Consider the following 25,583-nt stretch of genomic DNA (forward strand, 5'->3'; position numbering starts at 1 on the left):
TGAAGAGCTCCACCACCTCCTGGTTTTCCCTTAAATTGGTTGAATCAGTGGGTTCTCGTCTAATAAACCCACCCAGCATGATAAAACAGTTTCCTTAACCAGAGGTGGTGATTGTGGAAGAAATTTGGTCTACTGAGACAGAGCGTAGAATTTCATGCACATAATCCACAAAACTTATCCCTGAGGAACTTAACACAGTTTAATTACCCTGACATCCTGTAGATTGACAGTATAGGCACAACAGACAACGATTTCACCATTTTTCTATGACCAGACTGTGGACGACAATTCTGCCACCTTTAAAAACCAGTTGCATGAAGAGTTCAGGGTTACCTTTTTAATCTGCCACCTTTTTACGTGAGGCACCCGCCTTCCTGTAGAAACTACGTTCCTGTAGGATGACAGCGTTCCTGTAGAATGACAGCGTTCCTGTAGAATGCAGCGCGCGATTTTCGGGAAAGACTGCAGTCGGTCTGCGCCTTGGGTGTGCCTCACAATCGTTCTAATAGCCAAAGGCTCGGCGTATCGAACTGCAGAAAGATCAGGATAGCCACTCGAGTTCAAAACGGTGGTTGATAAATGCATGAGTGCAATCTAGCCGATTAGATTTTGAATCGGCGGAATCTGTGGCGCGGGAGTGAGCTGTCCCCGCCGGACCGTTGGGTGACGTCATCCCATCATTCAACTGTGTGTTCACTTGCTGCCTCATCAATTCCCGCAGATCTGCCGCCGCCTCTTCTGTTAAACTCGTTTTTTTCGACAGGATTGCTCTCACGTGCGTGCTGCCCATTCTTTTTGTCATGGCCGCCACCCAAACATCCAACTAGACCATTAACTGGCCGACGTGGCCAGCCAAATGGCCATACGGCCGCTCAACCCATTCACCTTTACACTTTGCAATCAATCAAAGTAACATTCATGCAATCTGATGGAAGGAAGGGTCGAGACACTTACCTGCGCGGCTGCACACGATGTTTCGGTTCTTTGGACCCTGATAAGTGGATTTACCTGCTGCTAGCGAACTTACACAGGCCCAGAGGTCCATGTTCACAGGCTGCCGACGATGGATTGGATGCTTTGGTTGCATGCGCCCACGTTTCATTGCATATGGCCTGCGCTGTGAATGGTATCCACTCTAGCAGGCTTAACTGTTACAGGACTCCCGCGGGATGTCTTGTAACAGTTCTTCCTCCTTGGGTGCATGCTGCACGACGAAGGATCTGGCCTCACGATCACGCTCCCGGAGCTTCTGGATGACTGGGATGAATATGGTGTGAGATCTCCAGCGTTTTTTCATTTAAAATTTTCCTTTTCTTGAGAAATCATCGACCAGCTTTGCTAGTGCAGGTAGCTTTGTTGCATGTCGACAAGGATGGTGGAACAAGATAACAGCAATGTGCAAGGGTGACAACAGTGGCTTGCATGCGTCCAAACCGATCCTTAGCCGTTAGATCTCCTCATGAAATGAATTCTGGCCCGTTCTGAGCTTCTACAGGAAGTTTCCTGTAGAAATACAGAGCTTCCTATAGAAAGGTTGCGTTTCCTGTAGAGAGTCTGCACCTTCCTGTAGAAAATCTGCATCTTCCTGTAGAAAATCTGCGTCTTCCTGTAGAAAATCTGCGTCTTCCTGTAGAAGACTCAAGCTGTAATAAAATTGCACATACCTTGGAGAAAATGAGTATTCTTGGAGGGGGTGCTGGTGAGGTCTCCTGACAGCATGATAAGGATCCTGAGCTCTGAGTTGAGAGGCTTCCTCTCCTCCATAGAACACCTGCATGCAACATTACATAATGAATCTGTTGACCTTGTTTTTTTCTTTTGTTTTTTTTTTTATTTATTTTTTTTATTTTGAAAGATAACAGGGGAGCCTCATTGAGGTTTTCACCCTTGCCATCTGCCTTAAGCGCCTCAAAGAGGTTTTCACTCAAGGATCTTTTCCAATCTTTTTTTTTTGAAAGATAATAGGGGCGCCTCAATGAGGTTTTCACCGCTACCACCTGCCTTGTGCGTCTCAGAAAGGTTTTCACCCAAGGATCTTTATTATTTCTTTATTATTATTATTATTATTTTTTTTAGATTCTTCAGGGTATGCCCAAAGCAGAGGCAGAACCCTTCTCTATGACCAACACTGCCTTCTCCATAGTTTTGATGAACTCTTGTCTTGAGAGAGGTTTCCTGTAGATCTTCAATCGATGCCCATTGACAAGCAAGGGGATGGCTTCCTCATGAATGGTCTGAATAAGAACAGATCCATTATCATGACATTTTTCCACTGAATATGGCCCTAGCCATCTAGTTCTCAGCTTTCCCTTGAAATCTTTGTATCTGGAGTCATACAACAAAGCCCAATCTCCAGGCTGGAATTGCTTGTCATGGAGATGTTGGTCATGCCACACCTTTCTCTGAACTTGAACCACTTCTGAGTGAAGGAGGACCTGCATTCGGTGCTCATCCAGTCCATTCAGCTGCAATAACCTTTCTTGTTGTGCATGGCTGAGATCTAGGTCCAGCTGAGCTGCCATCCTCAAAGTGTTGTATTCAAACTCAATGGACAGCAAAGCTTTCTTCCCATAGACCAGCTCATAAGGTGTGAAGCCGGTGGTGGTCTTCCAAGTGGTGTTGTAAGCCCATGTGGCTTCAACCAGGCGATCTGCACAGTCCTTTCTGCTGCTGCTCACCACCTTAGTCAAGATCCCTTCTAATGCTCTATTGGTGACTTCCACCTGCCTATTTGCTTGAGGGTGATAGGGGGTGGAAGTCCTATGCTTGATCTTGTGATGAGCCAGTAGATCTTCAACCAGGTTGGAGGTGAACTGGCTCCCTTGATCGGTGACCAGCTCTCTTGGATAGCCAAACTTATAGAAGATGTTTTCTCTTAGGAACTCGGCCACCTTTTCTTCTGTTGCTACTTTGATTGCTTTGGTCTCTGCCCACTTTGTCAGGTAGTCAGTGCACACAATGATGTAATACCTTTGCCTCGAAGGAGGGTTGATTGGGCCCACAAAGTCCATACCCCACTTCTCAAATGGCTCAAGAGTCACCTGAGGTTGGAGAGGCATCTCATCCCTTTGGGTCGGTTTCCCCATTCTTTGGCATTGGTCACACTGGCTGACATATCTTCTGACATCTTGATGAAGTGTGGGCCAATAGTAGCCTGCCTGCAGGATTTTGAAGGCAGTTCTTTTTGCTGCAAAATGTCCTCCACAAGGCCCATCATGACAGGTGAGGAGGATATCAAAGACTTCCTCCTCCCTTACACAACGCCTTAAGATCTGATCGGGGCCAAGCTTGAACAGATTGCCCCCGATCCAAGTAAATGAGGCACTTTTTCTGACGATTCTGCTCTTCTCTCTTGAAGATAGGTGCGGAGGGAACTATGTTGAAACAAGGTAGTTTGCTATATCAGCAAACCATGGAGAGAGTACTGAAATAGCAAACAGATGTTCATCGGGCATCTGGTCATCCACTGTTCCATCCTCATCTGCAGACAAATCCAATCTAGATAAAAAGTCAGCAAAAACATGTTCTCTCCCTGGTTTGTCAACAATGGTCAAATCAAACTGCTGCAATAAAAGTAACCATCTAATAATACGAGCATTCACATCTGGTTTATTCATTAAATATCTAATTACAGCATGGTCTGTATGTACAAAGGTTTGATAGCCAGTGATATAGTGTCGGAACTTGTTCAGTGCATGGACCACAACCAAGAATTCTTTCTCGGTTACAGTGTAATTCAACTCAGCTTTGGACAAGTTTTTGCTAACAAAGTAAATGGCATATGGAAGTTTTTGCTCAACTTGTCCTAAAGCTGCACCTATGGCTTTGTTCGAGGCATAAGTGTGGATGTGGAAAGGTAGGGCCCAGTTTGGACCTCTCAGGATTGGGGCTGACACCGACTTTTCCTTCAATTCATTCAAAGCCCTCTGACAATCGTCAGTCCATTTAAACTCCACATCTTTTGCCAACAGGCCAAACAATGGCGAGGCTAGCTTGTTGAAGTCTTTAATAAATCTCCGGTAATATCCTGCTAATCCCAAGAAACTCCGAACATCCCTTACCTTTTGAGGAGGTGGAACCTTCTTGATGAGAGCAATTTTGTTAGGATCCACCTGTAACCCTTGGCAAGAAATGGTATGGCCTAGCACGTCCCTTCAGTCATTAGGAATTCACATTTTTCAAGACTAAGGGACAAGTTCATCTCAATGCATTTGGTTAGGACTTTTCCCAGATTGGACAATGCTTCCTGGAAGTTGGCCCCATAAGGAGTAAAATCATCCATATAGATTTCCACTGCATCATGGACCAGCTCCGAGAAGATGCTTAAGACAGCTCTCTGGAAGGTAGCAGGAGCATTACATAGCCCAAAGGGAAGGACTCAGTAGGCAAAGGTGCCCCAAGGACAAGTGAAGGTGGTCTTATCTTGGTCTTCCGGGCTGATTTGGATTTGGTTGTACCCGCTAAACCCATCCAGGAAAGAGAAGAACTTCTTTCCTGCCAGTCCATCCAACACTTGATCTATGAAAGGTAGAGGGAAATGGTCTTTCTTGGTAGCTTTGTTCAGTTCTCGGTAGTCCACATAGATTCTCCATTTCCCATTTTTCTTGGGAACCAACACCAGAGGGGACACCCATTCACTATCTGAGATGGGGTAGATGAATCCGGCATCCAACAGTTTTTGCAATTCTTCCTTGACAATGTCCTTAAGGGCTGGATTCATTCTCCTCTGGGGTTGCCTAACCGGCTTACAATCCTCTTTGATGTATATGTGATGGGTACACACCGAAGGATGGACTCCTTTCATCTCCTTATAGCTCCAAGCAAAAGCATCTAGGTGACTGGCCAACAGGCTACACAGCTCCTTTTCCTGGGAAGGAGATAGGGAGGAGCTGATCTTTAACATTCTCTCAGGGCCGAACTCCACATTCTTGACTCTGGGAGTGACAGGGTTGGTTGTACAAAGATCCACTAAGGTGCTATCTTGGGCATCCTCCACCAATTTCTCTAAGGATAGAGCACTGGAAGGTGGATTCTGGATCAAGATCTCGATCAAGTCATCCTCGGTTGGGGGGTCTCTTCTAGTGGTATCTAAGGTGCACAGAGGTGCTGAGTACACCTCGTCTTCCTCTCCTTCCTCTAACCAGAGTGTTAAGTCATGCTCTAAGGAGGGTTGGGCAGGAGGGTATAGGACTAGTTGTTTGGACATAGGACCATTTTTGATGGTCATATTTCCCGCACGGCAACTTATGTAAGCATCTGCAGTGGCTAACCAAGGCCTTCCCAAAATGAGAGGATATCCAGTAAGCTTTGCCTTGGGTTGCAGAACCAAGAAATCGGCAGGGTATTCCCAAGAGTCGATAGAGACCAAGACATCCTCAAGGAACCCTGAAGATTGAGTTTGAGCATGGTATCCCTGGTCATCACATTAATGGCAGCCCCCAGATCAATCAAGGTGTGTGGTATGATGGTGCCATTGATGTGGACATCTACTACAGGACTTCCAGGATCTAGGTACTTTGGGTAGATGACTTGTCCTAACATAAGGTCAGACAGTTGTCCTATGACATTGATGGTTGAAGCATCTTTCTTCCGCCTGCCTGGGTGTTTGAAACACTTTTCCTTAACCAGTTTGTTGTATATTAGCACATCCTTGATGGCTTGGAGAAGCGGTATTTTTACACACAACTGCTTGAGCTCGCCCAGAAGCTCATCCTCTTCTAGGTTGGGTTGTGTGGTGGCTGTTAGTCTCTCAGGAAAGGGTGGAATAGCCTTTGGTTCACTTTCTTGTTTATCTTCCTCATCCTCTGGGGGAGGAGGTTGGCGATCTGGTAAAGTCTTTCCAGATCGAAGATTGATCTCCTGGATCTCCACAACATAGGTAGGGCATGAGGTTTCCCCAGTGTATACCTGTTGGGCCTGTCTATTGTTGGGGTTTGGGTTCGGTTGAGCAGGCATTTGAGGTTGCCTTGGAGGAGCAGGAGGTAATGGCTGAGGTTGAACTGGTGGTGGAGGCAAAATGGTGGGAGGAGTATTGTACTGGGGCCTCCACCCCGACTGAGGTGCATTCCACTGAGGCTGTGGCTGGGCATGTGAATGATATGAATGAGAAGTAGGTTGAGTAGGGTACTGAGGTGGATAAGACCATGGAGGAGGCATGGACCAAGAAGGATGAGCAGGGGGACCCCAGGAAGGCATAGGAGTCGATTGGTTGGGGCTGTAATAAGCTTGAGGTGCCCCTTGCATTCCCTGCTTATAAGGTCTAGATCCTTATGGGAGCTTCTGTCCCTTGGTACATGGCTTTAAACCCAGGTAAGGTTGGACACTGATTTGTGGGATGGTCCTCCTCACAAACGAAACATACTTCAACTGAATGTAAGGGGAATTCGTTCTTAGGGTGTCTCCTTGTGCACCTAGGGCAGAAGACAGCCAAGGCTCTCTCATCTTCTTCTTTCTTCTGCTGGATCCTGAATGTGTCCAGCTCCATGGCAATGGTCTGTCTCACCTCACTCTTAAGATCTTCTAATTGATTTGCAAGCTCATGTTTGGAGAAAGGGACACTAGTTGAGAGGAGGTTTCCTCTACCTCGTTTTCGTGCTGCCCTGGAGTGGTTTCTAAACACAGTCTTGATGTCCTCATAAGGCAGTTGGTAAATGTCCCCCCCAGCTAACATGTGAAGGGTATCTAAGAGGTCTTCAGGGACTCCTCGGAGCAGGACCAACTTGAGGGATTCAGGGTCAAGTGTGCACCTGGCCCGCTTATAGCTAAGTTGGAACCTCTCCTCATAATCCTCTAAGGACTCATCATTTCCCATGGTCATCCGAAAGATTTCTCCCTTGGTTTCCTTAGACCTACAATAATCCCTGTACTTGGTATTGAAAGCTTGCTACATTTGAGCCCAAGTGGTGATACTATTCCCAGGTAAGCCCATGAACCAGCGTAATGCTGCATCCTTAAGAGTTGAAGGGAAGAGTTTCAGCTTTTGCTCATCTTCAGTATAGTCATAGGTTCTACAAAGGACAGCAAACTCAAACAGGAAGGTATCAGGATCTTCAGTAGTCAGTCCATGGAAGTGAGGTAAGGCAGAGGGGCTAATGTTCTTCATTTTCATCTCTCCATTGGTCTCTCGGATGGGGAAGTCACCTTCTATTCTCTCATCTTCTCTTCTATTGTCAGCCATAGCTTTAGATGGAGTGGTATCTAATTCTTCTTCTACTATAGGATCTTCGTATATCTCGGGATGTTCACCTATAGGTTCTTCTGGGTCACTGTCACCAAAGAAGAGAGAAGGGTGATTCAGTGATGTGGTGGGGGTGTTGGGTAGGAATTTTCCTGATTTATCTCGGTTTCTACGAGGCATGAAATGGAAAAGACTTTTTTTTTTTTTGATTGCTTTTGTTTTTTTTCTCTGTGGTACCTGCAAAACTGAAACAGATTGATCTACAACTAACTATAAAAGATGCAGAATTAAACTGAAAGCAGGAAAGAACTAATCTACTTTGCTCAAATGAAATTGCAGGAATGGAAATGCTAGTCTACGCTTGAAGAATTGAAACACTAATCTATGAAAGCAGGAAATGCTAATCTACGAAAGCAGGAAATGTCTATGCTACTTTTGCAGAATGGAAATGAAATAAACTACTTAGCAGAAGGCAAGAGTAAGAAAATAGAAGAAAAGCAACAATTACTAATACTCTGACACTTCCCCGGCAACGGTGCCAAAAAGATGGTGGGCTCCAGTATTGTAGCAATAATGCTACAGCTCCTGAGGCTTCCTATCTCTAATTTTATCAACCCGGTAGTTCGTACAAACTTGGAAGCGACGGTGCTGTATGCACAAGTACTAGCTCTTGTCGCAGCTGTCACTTGGTCAGCTGGCACAAGTCCGCTAGGGCTCAAGCCAACTTCTATATGCTCTTAGAAGAAGCTTTCTAAATGATGAACGAAGGCTATCTCAAAGGAAATTAATCTACTTTGCAAAAATGAACTGAAAGCCAACCAAAACATGGAAACCCTAGTAAACCCTAATCTGACTAGTTTAACCTCTATGATGCAGTAGTGAGAGTGAAAATGTCCAAAAATGATGCCATTACTTCTAGTGATGTGAAATGCATGAACTCAAACTACTTCCATTGAAAAGAACATTGTTTTTGTATTTTTTCTTAAGTGGTTGGAATGATTATGATTTGGTTTCTTATTAGGGTTTGGCTGTACAGAGGTGGTGTGAAGGGAGAGAAAGCTTGGGAAAGGTCAGAGGGGCTAGGAGAGGTCCCAGGGGGTCCCTAGCATCAGTCCACAGAAGTCCACAATGTTCAGGTGCTCGGCAACCAAGTTTGCAGGCTTCTACAGGATGTCTGCAGGGGATCCTACAGGAAACTCAGGGATTCTACAGGAAGTCTGCTAACTTCTACAGGATGTTCTACCGTGGGAGTTTTGGATGATGGTGAAGTGATGGAGTGGTATGGGTGGATATGTAAGATGGAGATGGAGCTTGTGATGGCTCAGAAGCAGAGAAATAAGATGGAGAAAGAGTGCACGGAGTTGGTTGGTGGATAGAAGGATGGAAGCAACAAAAGGTCAAGAAAATGGAGCTACGTGGGCAATGGAAGAGTTGGAAGGTAAACGAACTGAACAGAGGTCGAGTAGGTGGCTTTAGGCATGGTTAAGAAGAAGAAGAAGGAAATGGAATGATACTGAGCAGTGTAAATAAAACAAATTGCTTATGTCTTGCACCAAAAACGAGAATCCATTAACCTGTGCTACCTGTGCTATTAAACCAATGAACAACAATGTAAATTGTGAAGAGAAGTCATGCATGGAGTTAGAATGAAGAAGTATGGCTCTAGAGCAAAATGCATGGAAGGATCTACGATTGCAATGACTGTGTGGCAGCTTGCATGAAAGCATAAGACTGCGTTTTTCGTGGTTGGTATAGCCCACACCCCCAATCTCTAGGCAGAGATGGCAGCGAGTGCACTATCAACATTTTTTGAGCTCTAATGAATTACAATCCTCCTACTCTAATCTACGCAACTGAAATCACTTGAACTGTAAACGAATCCTACTCAATCACATACAAGAAATCAAATCAGCAGACTGTAAATTCTAAATGCATCTCAAAACAGAGGAAATAAAGTGCTGCAAGAACACGAGTAACAATACAACGAAGAGGAGGTCTATTGCTCTTAGGTTGGGCCCTAACCTGAGAGCTATAGCTCCCTTAAAAGCTCAGAATTAGATCCAAATCTGCTTGCCTTTATTCATAATCAAGAGTCTAATGTCATGCCAAAACTGGCTTACAAAAATAAACACCGAGCTGTAGCTCGTGCTTAGAAATTACAATACTAGTTCAAAATTTCAAAAAGCTCCTATCAAAGGCTATGGCCTTCATATTTATACACAATGAAGATCAAGCTGGCTTCCTCCATTCGTGGAGCTTGGCTGTCCAACTGAAAGTCAAACTTCTGATCCTGTAGAATCTGTTGGCTGCCTCTAAGCTCGGTGGGGAGAGCTGTTGGAGCTCGGAGTTAAGGTGAAAATCACGAGGGAGGTTATTTAAGGCTACAGACAACCTCCCTATAAACCTGCAATGCCACCTTTGTTGTCTCCTTGTCTCCTTCTGCGTGGTCTTTTGCTCTCTTTAATGCCAAAAACCTGAAATCATCTTGTATTAGCCACATAGATATAATGCCTGCCCTTCTTCATACAAACAACACGAATATACTAAGAAATGAATGCATAAGTGATAAAAGATGAATGGTTGAGCAAGGTAAGTAGGCCAAATGAGCCCAAATTGTACCAAAAATTGGGGCTCATCAGAAAGCCTTAGCTAAAAACCCCACTATCTGTATTATCATACAAGGTGGAAATACCTCAGAATTATACAAAGCCTTAGCTCTCATAGCAATCCAGCTCTCAGTACAATCCTCCTGGATGCTCACAGGCAATCAAAGCTTCTCAAAATCCTTCTTCTCTGCCCTCCAAGCTCCTATTTCCTTGTGCAATTCCTCTGGGATGGTCTCCTTCACCCAGTGGAACACTACTCTCACACACTACTCTAACACACTGTTATAACTACGCAATCCTCAAGGAACCTTACCTTGACTGCATGCATGAGTTTCCTTTATAGGAAAAAACATGCAAATGATAGTACACTTTCCTTCACATTTAGCTCAACTGGGTCTTTCTCAGAATAGACATGCATGAGTTTCTAATGAGGTAATCTTCAGTTATCTAGAGTACACTGATTGAGTGCATGCATGCATCAACTGGATGATAACTCACAATTAGTTCCTCAAACAGTTTAGAACTAATTTAACTGGACTTAACTCAGTAAACTGAGTTAACTAATTACAACTCAAATATAACTTAACCTTAACTCCTTAATTAAGGGATAATCTCCTTAATTTAAGGGAAATTGCTCCATGACTTCAAAAATACCTCTAACTTGAATTTCTCCAATTCATTAATCCATAATGAATTAATTAATTTTTTCCAAGCAGTTGATGAGACTAAATTCAATTTTAATTCACAATTTTAATTCAAGGACAAATTAAAATTGGAATATTCTAGATTATATTTTTATCATTTCTTGTTGTTATTTTCAACATAGCCCATATTATTCAGACATCGTTTGCATTCAAAACATTTGGATTATTTTTTATTCTTGTTTAAAATATCACATATCAACCAACAAGTATTCTTTTCATTGTTTGGAAACAAATTTTCCACACACAACATAGCTAGTGTATGGATTATAAATGCAATCTTCATGTATACCATAAGAAACTATAAATATAAGAAAAATGAAATGAAGAACTCAACTTTTTAAAATTTATGAGATTCAATCCATTGTCAAATTTACTCTATTATGTGTTGAAGTGGATTTCTTGAGTTTCTGTCAAAGCTAAATACATTGTATTTATGATCTATATTTTCCTGTGTTAAGAATGTGATAAATTTAACTTAGACTTGAAGAAAACTATTTTTTTGCAATATCAAATAATTCTTCATTAATTGCATCTTGTTGAGGAACCTCAACAAAATGGACCATGTGCATATTCCAGCCATGTGAGTGATTAGCATCCATTGGATACAAGAAATCCACAAAAGATGTAGGTTTTAACCCCGTACAGAAATTACTTGCTGCATACGAATTCTAAAACACATAAAATAAACAATTCGAGATCATAACACATAAAACACATATACAAAGATACTTTCCCCTGGATCCCAAAACTGGGACTACCAGCTTGATTTTTCATTATGTTCCTTTCAATATTACAATACATATTTATACATGCTGAAGCATCCAATACCATGGACCGAAAACCATCGCGTCCAAAACCATGGACCGAAAACCATCACGTCCAAAACCATGTGCGAAAATCATGCACAAAACCATAGGTAGGTCTACCCAACCTAACATAGGGTCCAAAACCAAAATTTCCCAGGGCACTGCCTCAGACCCCATAGAGTGGGCTTACCTGCACCCCTCAAACCCCCTGTGACTCCCCCCGCTAAGCAATTGGTACAATGAAGGGGGGGGATCCGCCCCCCTTATAACCCCCCAGTTAACTACGTGGGCTAGTCGTGGAAAGAATATAACACAACCCAACATTCTCCCACTGGTTGTTTTCTTTCCACAGGGGTCGACAAGAGAGCTTAGTCATTTATCTAGCCCTGCAATTCCCATTGTTTCTCTACACCAAGAGAACTTCTCAGAGCTCACAGATTTTTTCAATGCATCTACAGTATTCTTCAAAGTGTCCACCTTTACTAGTAACACCTTTTTTTCTTCTATCATATCCCTCACAAAGTGATACTAAACATCAATGTGCTTTGTCTTTGAATGATATGCAGGGTTCTTTGTCAAGTAAATTGCACTTTGGCTGTCACAGTCTATCCTTATAGCTCCATGTACTAACCCCATATTTGAACACAATCTCTGCAACCAAACTGCTTCCTTGCTTGCATGAGTGGCTGCCATGTATTCTACCTCTGTAGTTGATAGTGCCACTACAGATTGTTTCTTATTCATCCAACTAACTGCACCTCCAAATAGGTTAAACACATAACCACTTGTAGATCTTCTCTGATACAGATCTCCAGCCCAGTCTGCATCAACAAAACCACGAATATCCAACACTCTATCCAATCCTGACCTTCCTTGGTAGCACAAACCATAATCACTAGTGCCACGCAAATACCTAAAAACCCGCTTCACTGTTGTCCAGTGCTCCTTCCCTGGTTTTAACACAAACCCGCTCAATACTCCCTTTGCATGTGTAATGTTTGGTCTAGTATAGACCATCTCATACATCAAGCTACCGACTGCACTTGCATATGGAACACGGGACATGTCCTCTTCCTCTTCTTATGTCTTGGGACACTGTTCAACAGATAACTTTACACCTACAGGAATAGGAACCTTCACCAGTTTACTATCCTGCATATTAAACCTTTGCAATATTGTCTCGACATACTTCCTATGGTTTAACCAGAGCTTCCTCTTTGTCCGATCTCTTTTAATTTCCATGCCCAAGATATATTTTGTAGCACCAGATCTTTCATGTCGAATTTGGAGGACAAATGGGTTTTCAAATCCTAGATAATTTCTTTGTCATTTCCAACCAGCAACATATCATCCACATACAAGACTAGATAAATAACACGGTCACCAATTAATTTAAAATAGACACAGTGATCTGCTTTTCTTCTAGTGAACCCAAGTCCCCGTATAAATGTATCAAATTTCTGATACCACATCCTTGGTGGCTATTTTAACCCATACAAAGACTTCTTTAACTTTCATACCAATTATTTCTTACCCTTCACCACAAATCCTTCAGGTTGTTTCATTTAGATCTCCTCTTCCAGATCCCCATGAAGAAATGTTGTCTTCACATCCATCTGTTCTGCCTCAAAATCAAAAGCAACAACAATAGATAAAAGTAATCTAATAGAAGTTACCTTGGCAATAGGAGAAAAAATATTGCCAAAATCAATTCCTAGCACCTGGGAATAACCTTTTTCTACCAACCGAGCTTTGTATTTCTCCACCTTTCCTTCTTCATTTGTCTTCTTCTTAAACACCCATTTGCTACGAATGGGTTTCCTTCCAGCCATCAACTCCACTAGATCCCAAGCCTCATTTTTGTGCAAAGATGCCATTTCATCAACCATGGCCTCTTTCCAAAGTTTTCCATCCTCCGAATCTACTGCTTCCTTCACAGTTATGGGATCATCATTAGTAATAGATAAAGAAAAAATTGAACAAAAAACAGATGGACTATACCTTTCTGGTTTCCTTCTTTCTCAAACTGATCTTCTCACACTCAGAGTTTGTGGCTCTTCATCTTTTGATTCCTCCTCTGTTGTTGAGTATGATTCTTCCTCCTTTAGATCAAACTCTATCTTCTCAGGTTCCTTTTGTTGGAATTCATGTTTAATAACATCTTTCACTTCTCTGAACACCACATATTGGTTGTACACAACCTTTCTTGTTACTGGATTTTGTTATGTAGATTGTTTGGTAAACCAGACAACACCAAATTCTTGTTAGAATGGTTACCCATAGTAGATGCAGCCGTCAACACTACAATACTGAATTGGTCCCAAATCCTATCTAATAACTTAGTTACAACGATTTTAGAGTACAAAATAAAAATGGGTATTGCTTCAAGGGTTTACCCTCCATTTTTCATGAGTTCCTATGTTATGTATGCTATTTGTTTTGGTTCCAAGTTTCCTCTTATGGGATGTAAGTGGACTGCTCAAAATCCACTTCCTATTCAAATATATCACAAAGACATGTGGGAGTCTAATTTCGCACCACATTCTTCAAAATTTGTCACGGGGTTATGCTTCCGATTCACAAAAGGATTTACAACTGAGATGCCCCTAGGTTCTCCCAAGAAGCCGAAGTAGATATTCTCCCCGTAGCCAGATGGTTCGGGGAAGAATTATTCACATATATTAGAGTTTTTGGCAGTATTGCCTCTCCCAATGTTCTACCTTTCTATGTCCCATACAAACTGATGGCTAGAGAGATAGCCTATCAAACATGCAGCGAAGGAGGGATGAGTAAGATATTGAAGGATTCCAAGAAGGGAATTTGGTCTCAATTTTTTGTAACATGTGGAGTATTTGCATTGCATGACTTAGGAAATGGTTTCAAAGAGGTTGACAATGTATTATCTTTGCAATTACCTAAGTTCCTGGGAAGACAGTATGATCCATTTGGTATTGTCAAAGATTTTAAGGCAATGGTCAAAATAAGAATATTTACCCATGAAAAAGACCCCTTTGATGATGTTTTCCTGCAGAAAAACATCTTCAAAGAAGTACAACATATGGCACAAATACTTTTTGATCAAGAAGGTCTCCAAACATTTGATAACTACATGAAAAGGAGGTTATCTAAGGTACCATTAGACCAACTACTCATTGAACCAATGAGAGATCCTACTCCCAGTGCAAGCATAGATGGGGACTCAAAGGAAAAATCCAAAACAAATTCTGGAAATGAGTCCGTCGAAAATTCTGTTGAACAATCTAAGAAAACATCAGATAATGAACACAGCAAGAGTGAGGAATCGATTAAAGACACAGCCCAATGCACAACAAAGTTAGATCAACAGACTTTGCTCATAAAACAAGCTGAAACCTCAACTCCCCTTACACAACGAGCAAGACAACTGAAAGCTGAAGTCGGCCAACCGACACTCCTTAAGCCTATGCCGGATATTTGCGATCTCAAAGATCAAATGCAGGATTAGTCATAGGTATATTTTATTTATTTTCGCTTAAAATGAGGCAGGTCGTTTAAACCTCCTCATCTATTTTTGTAATTTCTATTTTTAGTTTCATAAATTAGTATTTAAACCCCTCTCATGCATTTAAAAAGGGGTCTAGAAATTTTATCAAAAACATTCTTCAGAACATGCAATTTTGTCCCTTTGAGGAGGTTTTGGTAAATTTAATGGGACATGATTTATTTTATACTTGAGTTTAACATCTTCTACTGAAATTGCAGTTCTGTACTCTTAGTTGATGTTGAATGATTTGAAATTAGATCATTATTGCTGGAGCACATGAGTCTGACGTATTACAAATGTTACTTCTATCTCTTAATGCTTTTTACTTGTGTATCAAGCAATAAAACATTTTAAGTTATTTATGTATGAAAGTTTAAATTCTTAGTTATCATTATTACACTTTTGTAAGATGATGATTTATTCTTTATGTTGAATATATGAATGACTCTTTATGCAATATATCTCTCATATCATTTCAGCTAATTTTTTATACGAAACGATCATTATTAAACGAATTCTCTTCTTATCGTAATTGAATGATCTTTATTATCAATTACTTTTAGAAATCATTTTAGATCGCATATATAAATGTTACTCCCGAGATAGTTTTAAAGTTAGATGTTTTCTTTGATTATGATAGATTGCATATGATAGTTAGAAGATAGATCAATTTTAGAATAAGTATTTACCTCATAAAATCTAGAAAAGAAAAACATCATCTTGTTAGCACAAACATTATAAATAGATTGGGAAACTAGTCCCATCATCCCCCGTCGGAGCCACTATTCCAAACGAAAAAGGAGTTCTCCTAAGGTCCGGACCAGTTGGTTATCCCCCTTGTTGAAGTCCCGATTTTTCAAGCCTTCAACATATTTGGCGCTAGAAGGAGGGCCTGACTGTGAATGGAAAGTAAATCTACATCTTCACACCATTCTAAGAGTAAAACTCCCTCACCATCACCCTCAACTTCTCGTTCACATTCCAAATCTCTTATCTTTAAACCAGAAGTTGAAAAGAAAAATACATAGCACATTACTAAAATCCTAATCAAGCCAGATCATTCTTCTTCAGAGCCCCCTCAATTACAAACTTTAATCGATACGTTATAGGGAATTTCAATATCTCAAGAAGAACCTGAGTTATCCCAAGGTAGTGTCACTTCTCATTAAACCCCATCTCAATGACTCACTATATCATAGAGCGAAAATCTAGGAATCCCACCAGTTGATTTTCCTCTACCAAGTCGTAAGAAAGCTAAGAAAACACCCGAAGAATCTCATAGTGAGGTTCTATTGTCATTTTCTTCTGTCGTCCGACTCATATAATCACAAGGTCACTCATCCATCCCCTAACTCCAGATCATGGTTCATACAGGTACAGGAGCTACATCCTCCTCTACCTAAACACCTTCAACTACTACCACACCTTCTTCTAATCATATCCTGACGATGGTGCAAAATCCACCGAGGCCATGGGCCAACCCAGGGGCTATAAGAATGGCTAGACCTTTATCTCAATTACCAACTCATCTTGAGAAATGGTTGCCCAAATTCAATCCTGACAATGGCCTATTAGCCGAAGAACACATAAATAATTTTATACTATCTGTTAATTTGAATGGAGTAACAGAAGAGGACGGAGTTGTAAGGTTATTTCCCTATACTTTACAAGGAGTAGCAGGATCATGGTATTTTTCATTACCATCAGGTTCCATTAATAACTGGGATACATTTCAAGGACAATTTTTAACAAAATTTGGGGATGATAGGTCCACATCAACCTTAATAAATGACCTCTCTAATTTAAAAGCTGAACCAAAGGAACCAATTAAGGACTTCAACTCTCTCTTCAATAAATTATTGAACAAAATACCAACAGCATCTAAGCCTAGCAATGAAGTCCAAAATGAATTGTACATTTCTACTTTACCTTTAAATTCATCCATATTTGTAGACAGAGCTACCAAGCCAACATTAGCAGAAAACATGAAAGAGGCAATAGCTATAGAGAAATGTATCCTAGCTATAGAAAAGAAAAATGCTTTAGATGAAAGGAAATCGAAAAAAGTGTCCTTTAGAGATGATTCTTAGAAGAAACAACCGAAGGACCCTTTCAACCTAGAAGAGTTACAAAAAGTCTTGAAGACCATGTCTAATGAAATGGTTGATATAAAGAAACAAGTAGCAGAAACCTCTTCCAAGAAATCTTTTAGCCCCTATAAAAGAAATCCTCCAACCAACTCTAAACCTCCAAATGCTATAACAAACACTGAATCAGAAGGGGAAGAGGAAGAAGTTTCAAATGAGGAACAAATCGACAATGAAGAAATCGTAGAACTACAAAGAATCTGGGATTTAACTCTTCCAAATAAGGAAGATCAAGAAGCATTACATGTTTCCACTAGAAGTATAAATCAACTCGATCCTCCATAGTCTGGTACAAAACAGGAAAACCCAATTCCACCTCCCAGGGATAAAATCGTAGATAAAAAATCCTCACCAAAGTCTACTCAAACAGACCCAATCCAATCTGATTCGACATCTTCATCTAAAACACTTATCATCTCAAATGAAATGGAATACAACATTATTGAAGATATGAAGAAAACTAGAGAAAACATTACTCTTCATGAGCTCAGTAAGTTAAAACATCAACATAAATTACTCTTGAAAGAACTCAATGCAGTACCTACTATGCCTCTTCCCACCGCTGTGATTTCACAGGCTGCTCATGAAATGGGAAGACCTCCAAATAGCATTGCAAATAAAATTGACCCAACTGACATTGCTCTGATTGGCGGAAGATCCAAATCCCATACTCCGTCATTTCTCCTTACTTTTGAAGTTTTTAATAAAAATTTGCACAATTGTCTTGTTGATTCTGGTGCATCATCTAACATTTTACCTAGGACTGTTTGCACTAAGTTAAATGTTTAGCCTCAGAAATCTGCAGTAAAAATAGTACAGCTAGATCGGTCTCAAGTCGAAGTTGTCGGAGAAATTAATCAAGTAACCATAAGACTTTCGTCAAACCCAAAAGTGTGTCAAGGATATACTTGTGGTTGACATTCCTAAATTTAATGGACTAATCCTCAGTATGGATTGGTCAGAAAAGCTTCACGATTACTTTGCAACCCACTGGTCTCATATGTGCTCCCCTACAATGACAAACCAAATCAGATCAAAGTTGAACGAGTAAAACATCAAAAGTACATAGTGACAGAGTTAGAAGGAGAAAACGAGTCTGTAGCGTACAACAGCAACATAATCAGAAATTATTCTGTTGAGTCATTCTTAGGAAATTTCAATGCTCACACTTCACCTTTTTCTGGAAAATTCCGTTTTATCTCAGATAGGAATTTTTTCTCAAACTGACACTTCTAGATGTATCAATTTTGTAGATAAACCAGTAAATAAAACCTTGTTTTGGAAATTATTTTCGATGGTTATAAATCCAACGATGGAGCAGGATCAAGTTGTATATTAGTTAATCCAAGAGGAGAAAAAACCATGTTAGCATGTAGACTTGAATTTGATTGCACAAACAACACCGATGAATATGAAGCATTGGTTCAAAGGTTATACAAAGCAATCAGACTCAATACCAAATACCTTCAAGTATTTAGAGACTCTGAGATTGTCATTAGACAAGTAAGAAAAAATATACACTTTTTGTCGGGGCAATTGAAACACTATCAATCCCTAGTACAAGACCTGACCTCACACTTTATAGTGTTTAATATTTCATCTATTCCAAGACTCCAAAATTCTAGTGCCGATCTTCTTTCTAATGTAGTTTCCAAGCTTATTCCATCAGAGGACTACAACCCAGATAGATTCTCTATTGAATTAATTTTTAGACCCTCTATTCCCGATAACATTACCAACTGGAGAGTCTTCAACAGTGACCCAGATATCATGAGTTTTATTACTTCAGAAGGCTCTTACAATGATCAGAAAATTGATGAAGACCAACATGAAAATCAACTGGAACAAGAAAACAACAATAACGCTATACCAAAATTTGTAGTCAAGTTAGAGGATCTATATGACTTAAATGATAGATTTAAACGATCCACCAATTCAAAACTCCAGAGTTTGACTCTGAGATATGAATTAATCACTCTGGGGACTGACATGAAACCACAAAACATCAACCTATGTCTTGGCCTGACATCTGAAGAAAAATTAGCTTTTATTCGATTGTTGAAACAATACAAGAGTGTCTTCGCTTGGAATTACAATGATTTTAAAACCTATGACACTTCAATTATCCAGCATACAATTACTATGATCTCTGATGAAAAACCTGTTCAACAGAAATTAAGGAAAATACATCCTAATTTGGAAAGCCAGATTAAATCTGAGTTAAACAAATTACTAAGAGCCAAGATTATTTTTCCTGTCAGACATTCCAGATGGGTCTCCAATCTCATCCCAGTCAGAAAGAAAAATGGTGATATTCGGATTTGTATAGAATTTCGCAACCTCAATAAAGCTTGCCAAAAGGATAATTTTCCATTGCCCCCCATGGAAAATATATTACAATCAGTCGCAAGGTCAGAGTTAATGTCCTTTTTAGATGGCTTTTCAAGGTACAATCAAATCTTAGTCCACCCGAATGATCAATTGAAAACTATGTTCAGAACAAAATGGGGCACTTATGCCTATCAAAATATGCCATTTGGGCTAGTCAATGCTGGTGCCACGTTTCAAAGAGCCATGGACATTACGTTTAAGAAATTAGTAAACAGGTTAGTGGTAATCTACTTAGACGACATAATGGTATATTCTAAAAAACGTAGTAATCATCTAAGAGACCTAAAACAAATCTTTCAACGTTGTCAAAAATATGGAATTTCGCTTAAACCCAATTTTATTTTATTTTTTTTGGCGTTGAGCGAAGGAAAACTTCTTGGATTCATAGTATCCAAATCAGGAATCCATATTGACCCACATAGGATCAAGGAAATTTCTGAGATATCTTTACCCCATAATAAAAAAGCAATGCAGTCTTTCCTTGGTCATATACGTTTTGATAAGAGATTCATCCCTGACTTCTCAAGGATTGTGTCACCCCTCCAAACCATGATAAAGAAAAATTCTCTTCAAATGGGGTCATTCGGAACATGAAGCGTTCAGCTTGATAAAACAAGCAATTATAAATGCCCCATCTCTACCAATGCTAAATTTTTCCAATCCTTTCACCTTATATACATTTGCCTCCGAGAAATCATATGCCACCATACTCACACAAGTGAATCAAGATAAAGCCGAAGCCTCAATTGCTTTCTTTAGTTAAAATTTACAAGGAGCTGAATTAAGTTACTCTGATGTTGAGAAACAAGATTATGCCATTTTCAAAGCAATTAAACACTTCAGACCTTTCCTTCTCAAGACTCACACCAAAATAATAGTACCATTTCCAGCTGTAAGAAATCTTCCGGTACAAAAATATGTGGGCGAAAAGAGAGCAAATTGGGTCACGACCCTACAAGAATATGACACTATAATTAAACCAGCAAACATCGTAAAAGGTCAAGGTTTTTGCAGGATGTTGGCAGGAGCATCCAACATATCAGAGTCGCTGCCTCGAGATAGTGAAGTACAAATTTATGAGGAAATCCATGACGGATCAGCGGGCGGACACTATGCAGGAGATGCTACAACACAAAATCCTATGTGTTGGCTACTACTGGCCAACTCTATTTAAAGATGCACACAATTACGTAAGGAGATGTAAGATTTTCCAAACTACTACTCGAAGATAGAAGAAACCATCATTGCCATTACAACCGATCAACATTGATCAACCATTTGAACAATGTCGATTAGACATAATAGGTGAGATTGTTTCTCGTTCTTCTAAACATCAAAAATATATTCTTACAACTACTGACTACTTTACCAAATGGGTAGAGGCAGTTCCACTCAGGACAACCAACTCTGATAATATCATTGAATTTATAGATCAATTCATCATCACCAAGTTTGGCTTGCCTTCTGCCTTAATGTTTGATAATGCATCCTATTTCTCAGGCAATGCCATGAAAATAATTTCTCTCAAAAGAGGTTTCAAATTCAAATATTCTACTAATTATTATCCACAATGAATTGGGTTAGCTGAATCAACGAACAAAAACCTTATTAGAATTATTAAACAGACTATTGATCAAAACCAAAAAAACTGGCATAAGTCTTTAGTGTATGCTCTCTGCACAGATCAAATAACTCAGAAAACCTCCATTGACACTTCTCCTTTTGATTTAGTTTATGGGAAAGAAGTGGTCTTACCAACAAATCTAGCTATTCCTTCACTAGCCTTAGTTCAATTCATTGAAGAAACTCCTTCCTCATCCATGCAACTAAGACAATTACAAATTCTTAAACTTGAAGAGGAACGAGAAAATGCTAGAATTACCCACGAGCATCATCAACAATTAGTTAAAGCCTCTTTTGATTCAAACTTAGTATCTAGAAAATATTTTCAACTTGGAGACTTAGTATTAAATTGGGATGAATCCCATGAAGAGAAAGGCAATCATACGAAAATAATAGTTTCTCATTTCAATTTTGTTTTTCGCTTGTATAAGTAGAAATGGTTATGAAAATTAATCTCCATTCATGAAAAATATGGTTAAGTGCTATTATTTTGAAAAAATATGCCTGTTCTTCTGTTTCAACTATCTGAGTTTTGGTTAGAATCAACCTTAGGGAGAAGTTTTCATTACATTAGTCACAAAAAGTATCAATAACAAAGTAGAGACTCTCTGCGAAAAGCTATTTTTTAACTCTACAATTATCGTCCAAGAAAATTCTTAAGGAACCAATGACTCCCCCAGACTCGAGGAACTTGCAAGATTTGAGGTATAATCCAATTATACACTTTAAATTAAAGAATAAGAGGTCTCATCAAGAGCCGACTTATCATGATTATAAAGATTATAACTAACTAAGATTTCCATACTGAATATCAAAACAGGGTAATGGCTCGAGATTGTTTCAATCAAAAGAAAGGGGGTCTTATCAAGAGCTAGCTTGTTCAGTTAAGTTATAAATCAAGTGAATGGAACTGTCAATTTTGGCCACCAAACCAAGACATTGTTCTTTAAGAAATCAAAAGGAATAATAAAAGAAAAAAGTGATAAGTGTATATGAGGATTTATCTTTGAACATTGCATTCTTCTCCAGTGGGACACTCGATCATTGTTGGGTAACAGGTAACCCTGTGGAGGATATGAACGCTTGATGGCAGTAGAGGCTCTACCTATGACAAATGAGTACACCAAAACTGATCTAACGAGATTCTTTTGTTTTATCTTTACAACCAAGTAATCGCTGATGTGAGTAAAATTACTAACTCAGAGAAGAATATAATCAGAATAAATATACTTAAAAAAAGATGTTATTAATAAACAACACTATTTACCTTATTTCGTACAATGTAATTTCATTTTCAAAACCATCTCTATTTTGGAAGTTTTAGAAAATTCAAAAAACTCTCTGAGATAACTGGTTCTTCCAAGTGAATCACCAATTGTTGTGCTTATCAACAACCCCTCCCCCCCACCCATTTACTAGTATTAGTAATAACATTAATAAATGGGGACCCTTCCAAAAAATCAATCCTAGCATCTAGTCATGCCTTTTTATTTTTAGAATAAAATAAGATGTCAAAACAGAACTTGAAAAATCATGGAAAATTTCATACTTTATCGCATAAGACTTCACAGATGATGAGTTTCATAAATAAGCGCCACATGGTAAAATAACCTAAAAGTAACTTTATACCGGAAAGTCGTAAATATTAAAATAACCCTTGAAAAGACCATCTTTTAAAGGATAGATTCTCGCATCGCAAAACGATTACGACAGAAATTCCTTATAAAAAGTTACCCCATGAAATCGCGATCCACGAAATGCAAAATCATAAAACTCCTATAACCGTCTCGCATCACATTTTCAACCATGCAGCACTACTCAATAAAGCATAAGCAAATATTGTGAAATGTGATAGCATCTTGCATATCACATATCACATCAACTCACATGACGTTAAGTCTTAACGTAAATGAGTTTTTGCGATATAGCGATCTACGATATTGCGTAGCAAATCAATTTTATCGCAACTCAAAGGGCTCACGGTTCTAGGAGAGTGCTTCCTGACTTTCGATGTGAAGTGATGGACATTAAGTTAATGATAACGGTTCATTAGTGGACATTTATTAAAAGAATGATTACGATCAGGTGTGAAAGACCATTTGACGCAAGTTGATATCTTCTAACGTGATTTAGAATTAAGACCATCCGTCACCTTTATTTTGTCCTTTTATTGATTTTTTTTTGCATTCACTATCATTTTTATCCTATTCTGCTCTCCTCTTGTAACTTTCAGGAAGAACACACAGAGTAAGACATCCGAAAAAATGGTGAAGAAAGGAAAGGCACCCACTTCTGAGAAATCAGAGATGACCCCCCTGTTCACAGATACTACTTGTAATCAAGATGCAGGGACGTCCACATGGGAGACTATGTATCAGCTATTAGAGGAAGAACAACTGAGAGTTGTGGAAACAACAGTTACAGTGGATAGATGCATTTCTTCTAATGCTACTCTGACTGAACTTGCATGCTCATTCTTGCACCGCATTGCAGCAAGATCAAAGATACTTCCTTATACCGACATGGTTAAGTCGATCATAGATGATGCAGAAATATCAGACAGATAATTCAGGATGGCAAGCCAATAATTCATAGGGTCATTTACTCCAGACAACCTGAGACTCATGTACCATCTACCAGAGCCGCGGGCCATCTACAACAGGCAGTTTATCGAGAAGTCGTCAAGTAAAATGAAGACCCAGGAGAATGCATGAAGAATTGGTTAAACAACGAAGAAAGAATAAAAAAATATAAGAATGGTATGTACACCATCAGTTCTCTTAGTTCCCCTTTCTGTGTGTTGCCGTTGTGTTATGTAGATTGTTTGGTAAACCAGACAGCATCAAATTCTCATCAGAATGGTTACCCTTAATAGATGTAGCCGTCAATGCTACAATAATGAATTGGGCCCAAATCCTGTCTGATAACTTAGCTACAATGATTTTAGAGTACAAAATAAAAAGGAGTATTGCTTCGAGGGTTTACCCTCCATTTTTCATGAGTGCCTATGTTATGGATGCTATTTGTTTTGGTTCCAAGTTTCCTCTTATGGGATGGAAGTGGACTGCTCAAAATCCACTTCCTATTCAAATATATCACAAAGACATGTGGGAGTCTAATTTCACACCACACTTCTTCAAGATTTTTCATGGGGTTATGCTTCTGATTCACAAAAGGGTTTACAACCGAGATGCCCCTAGGTTCTCCCAAGAAACAAAGTAGATATTCTCCCCATAGCCAGATGGTTCGAGGAAGAATTATTCACATATATTAGAGTGTTCGACAGTATTGCCTCTGCCCATGTTTTACCTTTCTATGTCCCAGACAAATTGATGGCTAGAGAGATAGCTTATCAGACATGCAGCGAAGGAGGGATGAGTAAGATATTGAAGGATTCCAAGAAGGGCATTTGGCCTCAATTTCCTGTAATATGTGGAGTATTTGCATTGCATGACTTAGGACATGCTTTCAAAGAGGTTGACAATGTATTATCTTTGCAATTACCCAAGTTCTCGGGAAGACAATATAATCCCTTTGGTATTGTCAAAGATTTTAACACAATGGTCAAAATAAGAATATTTACCCATGAAAAAGACCCCTTTGATGATGTTTTCCTGTAGAAAAACATCTTCAAAGAAGTACAACATATGGCACAAATACTTTTTGACCAAGAAGGTCTCCAAACATTTGATAACTATAGGAAAAAGAGGTTATCTAAGGTACCATTAGACAAACTACTCATTGAGCCAATGAGAGATCCTACTCCCAGTGCAAGCATAGATGGGGACTCAAAGGAAAATTCCAAAAAAAATTCTGGAAATGAGTCTGCAGAAAAGTCTATTGAACAATTTGAGAAAACATCAGAGAATAAACATAACAAGAGTGAGGAATCGATTAAAGACACGGCCCAGTCAACAGCAAAGTCAGATCAGCAGACTTCGCTCATAAAACAAGCCAAAACCTCAACTCCCCTTACACAGCGAGCAAAGCTGCGTGTAATTGATTTAGAAGAAGAATGGAACAATTTCAATAAGAGACTCAACACAGAGGAACAAATCACAGAGCTACCAACAAACCAACAAGAAATGACCACAAAAATTGTAACAGGAGGAGTTGTTAGCACTCAGGAAACTGAGCATATTCCCATTGCTCCACATCTGAGATTGTATTGAGAATAGAGGAAATTCCACCTCTAGATGTATTCTACAGCTCTCAACACAAAGTCGTCATTAAAAGACAGATAAAGAAAAGAAAGTTGGATTCCGTGCTCACTCCTGAGGATGAACCTCTAGATGTTCTCTGGAAAGACCCATCCACAGATCCATCGGCTAACCTCACTAGACTCTTGCAGTTCGCAGGCGCATATGCTTCAACGACCATTGACAAGGCAATGAAGGTACAACTGCTACTCAAAGAAAAAGAAGACAAAATTTTGTTATTAGAACAATAGTTACAGCAGGCCAGTACCAACCAAAAAGCATAAATGTAGTTAGCTAAACTTCAACAGGAGTTTCGGCAAATGCAGATAGCACATCAAATCAGTTTAATAGGTAAAGAAGTGCAGTTATAGAGTATAGCAGAACTGCATAAAGATGACCCAAAGATT

Source organism: Pinus tabuliformis, chromosome 5_2, assembly GCF_031772625.1.
Source record: "Pinus tabuliformis cultivar Carrire ecotype Pingquan chromosome 5_2, CPIR1, whole genome shotgun sequence".
NCBI lineage: Eukaryota > Viridiplantae > Streptophyta > Pinopsida > Pinales > Pinaceae > Pinus > Pinus tabuliformis.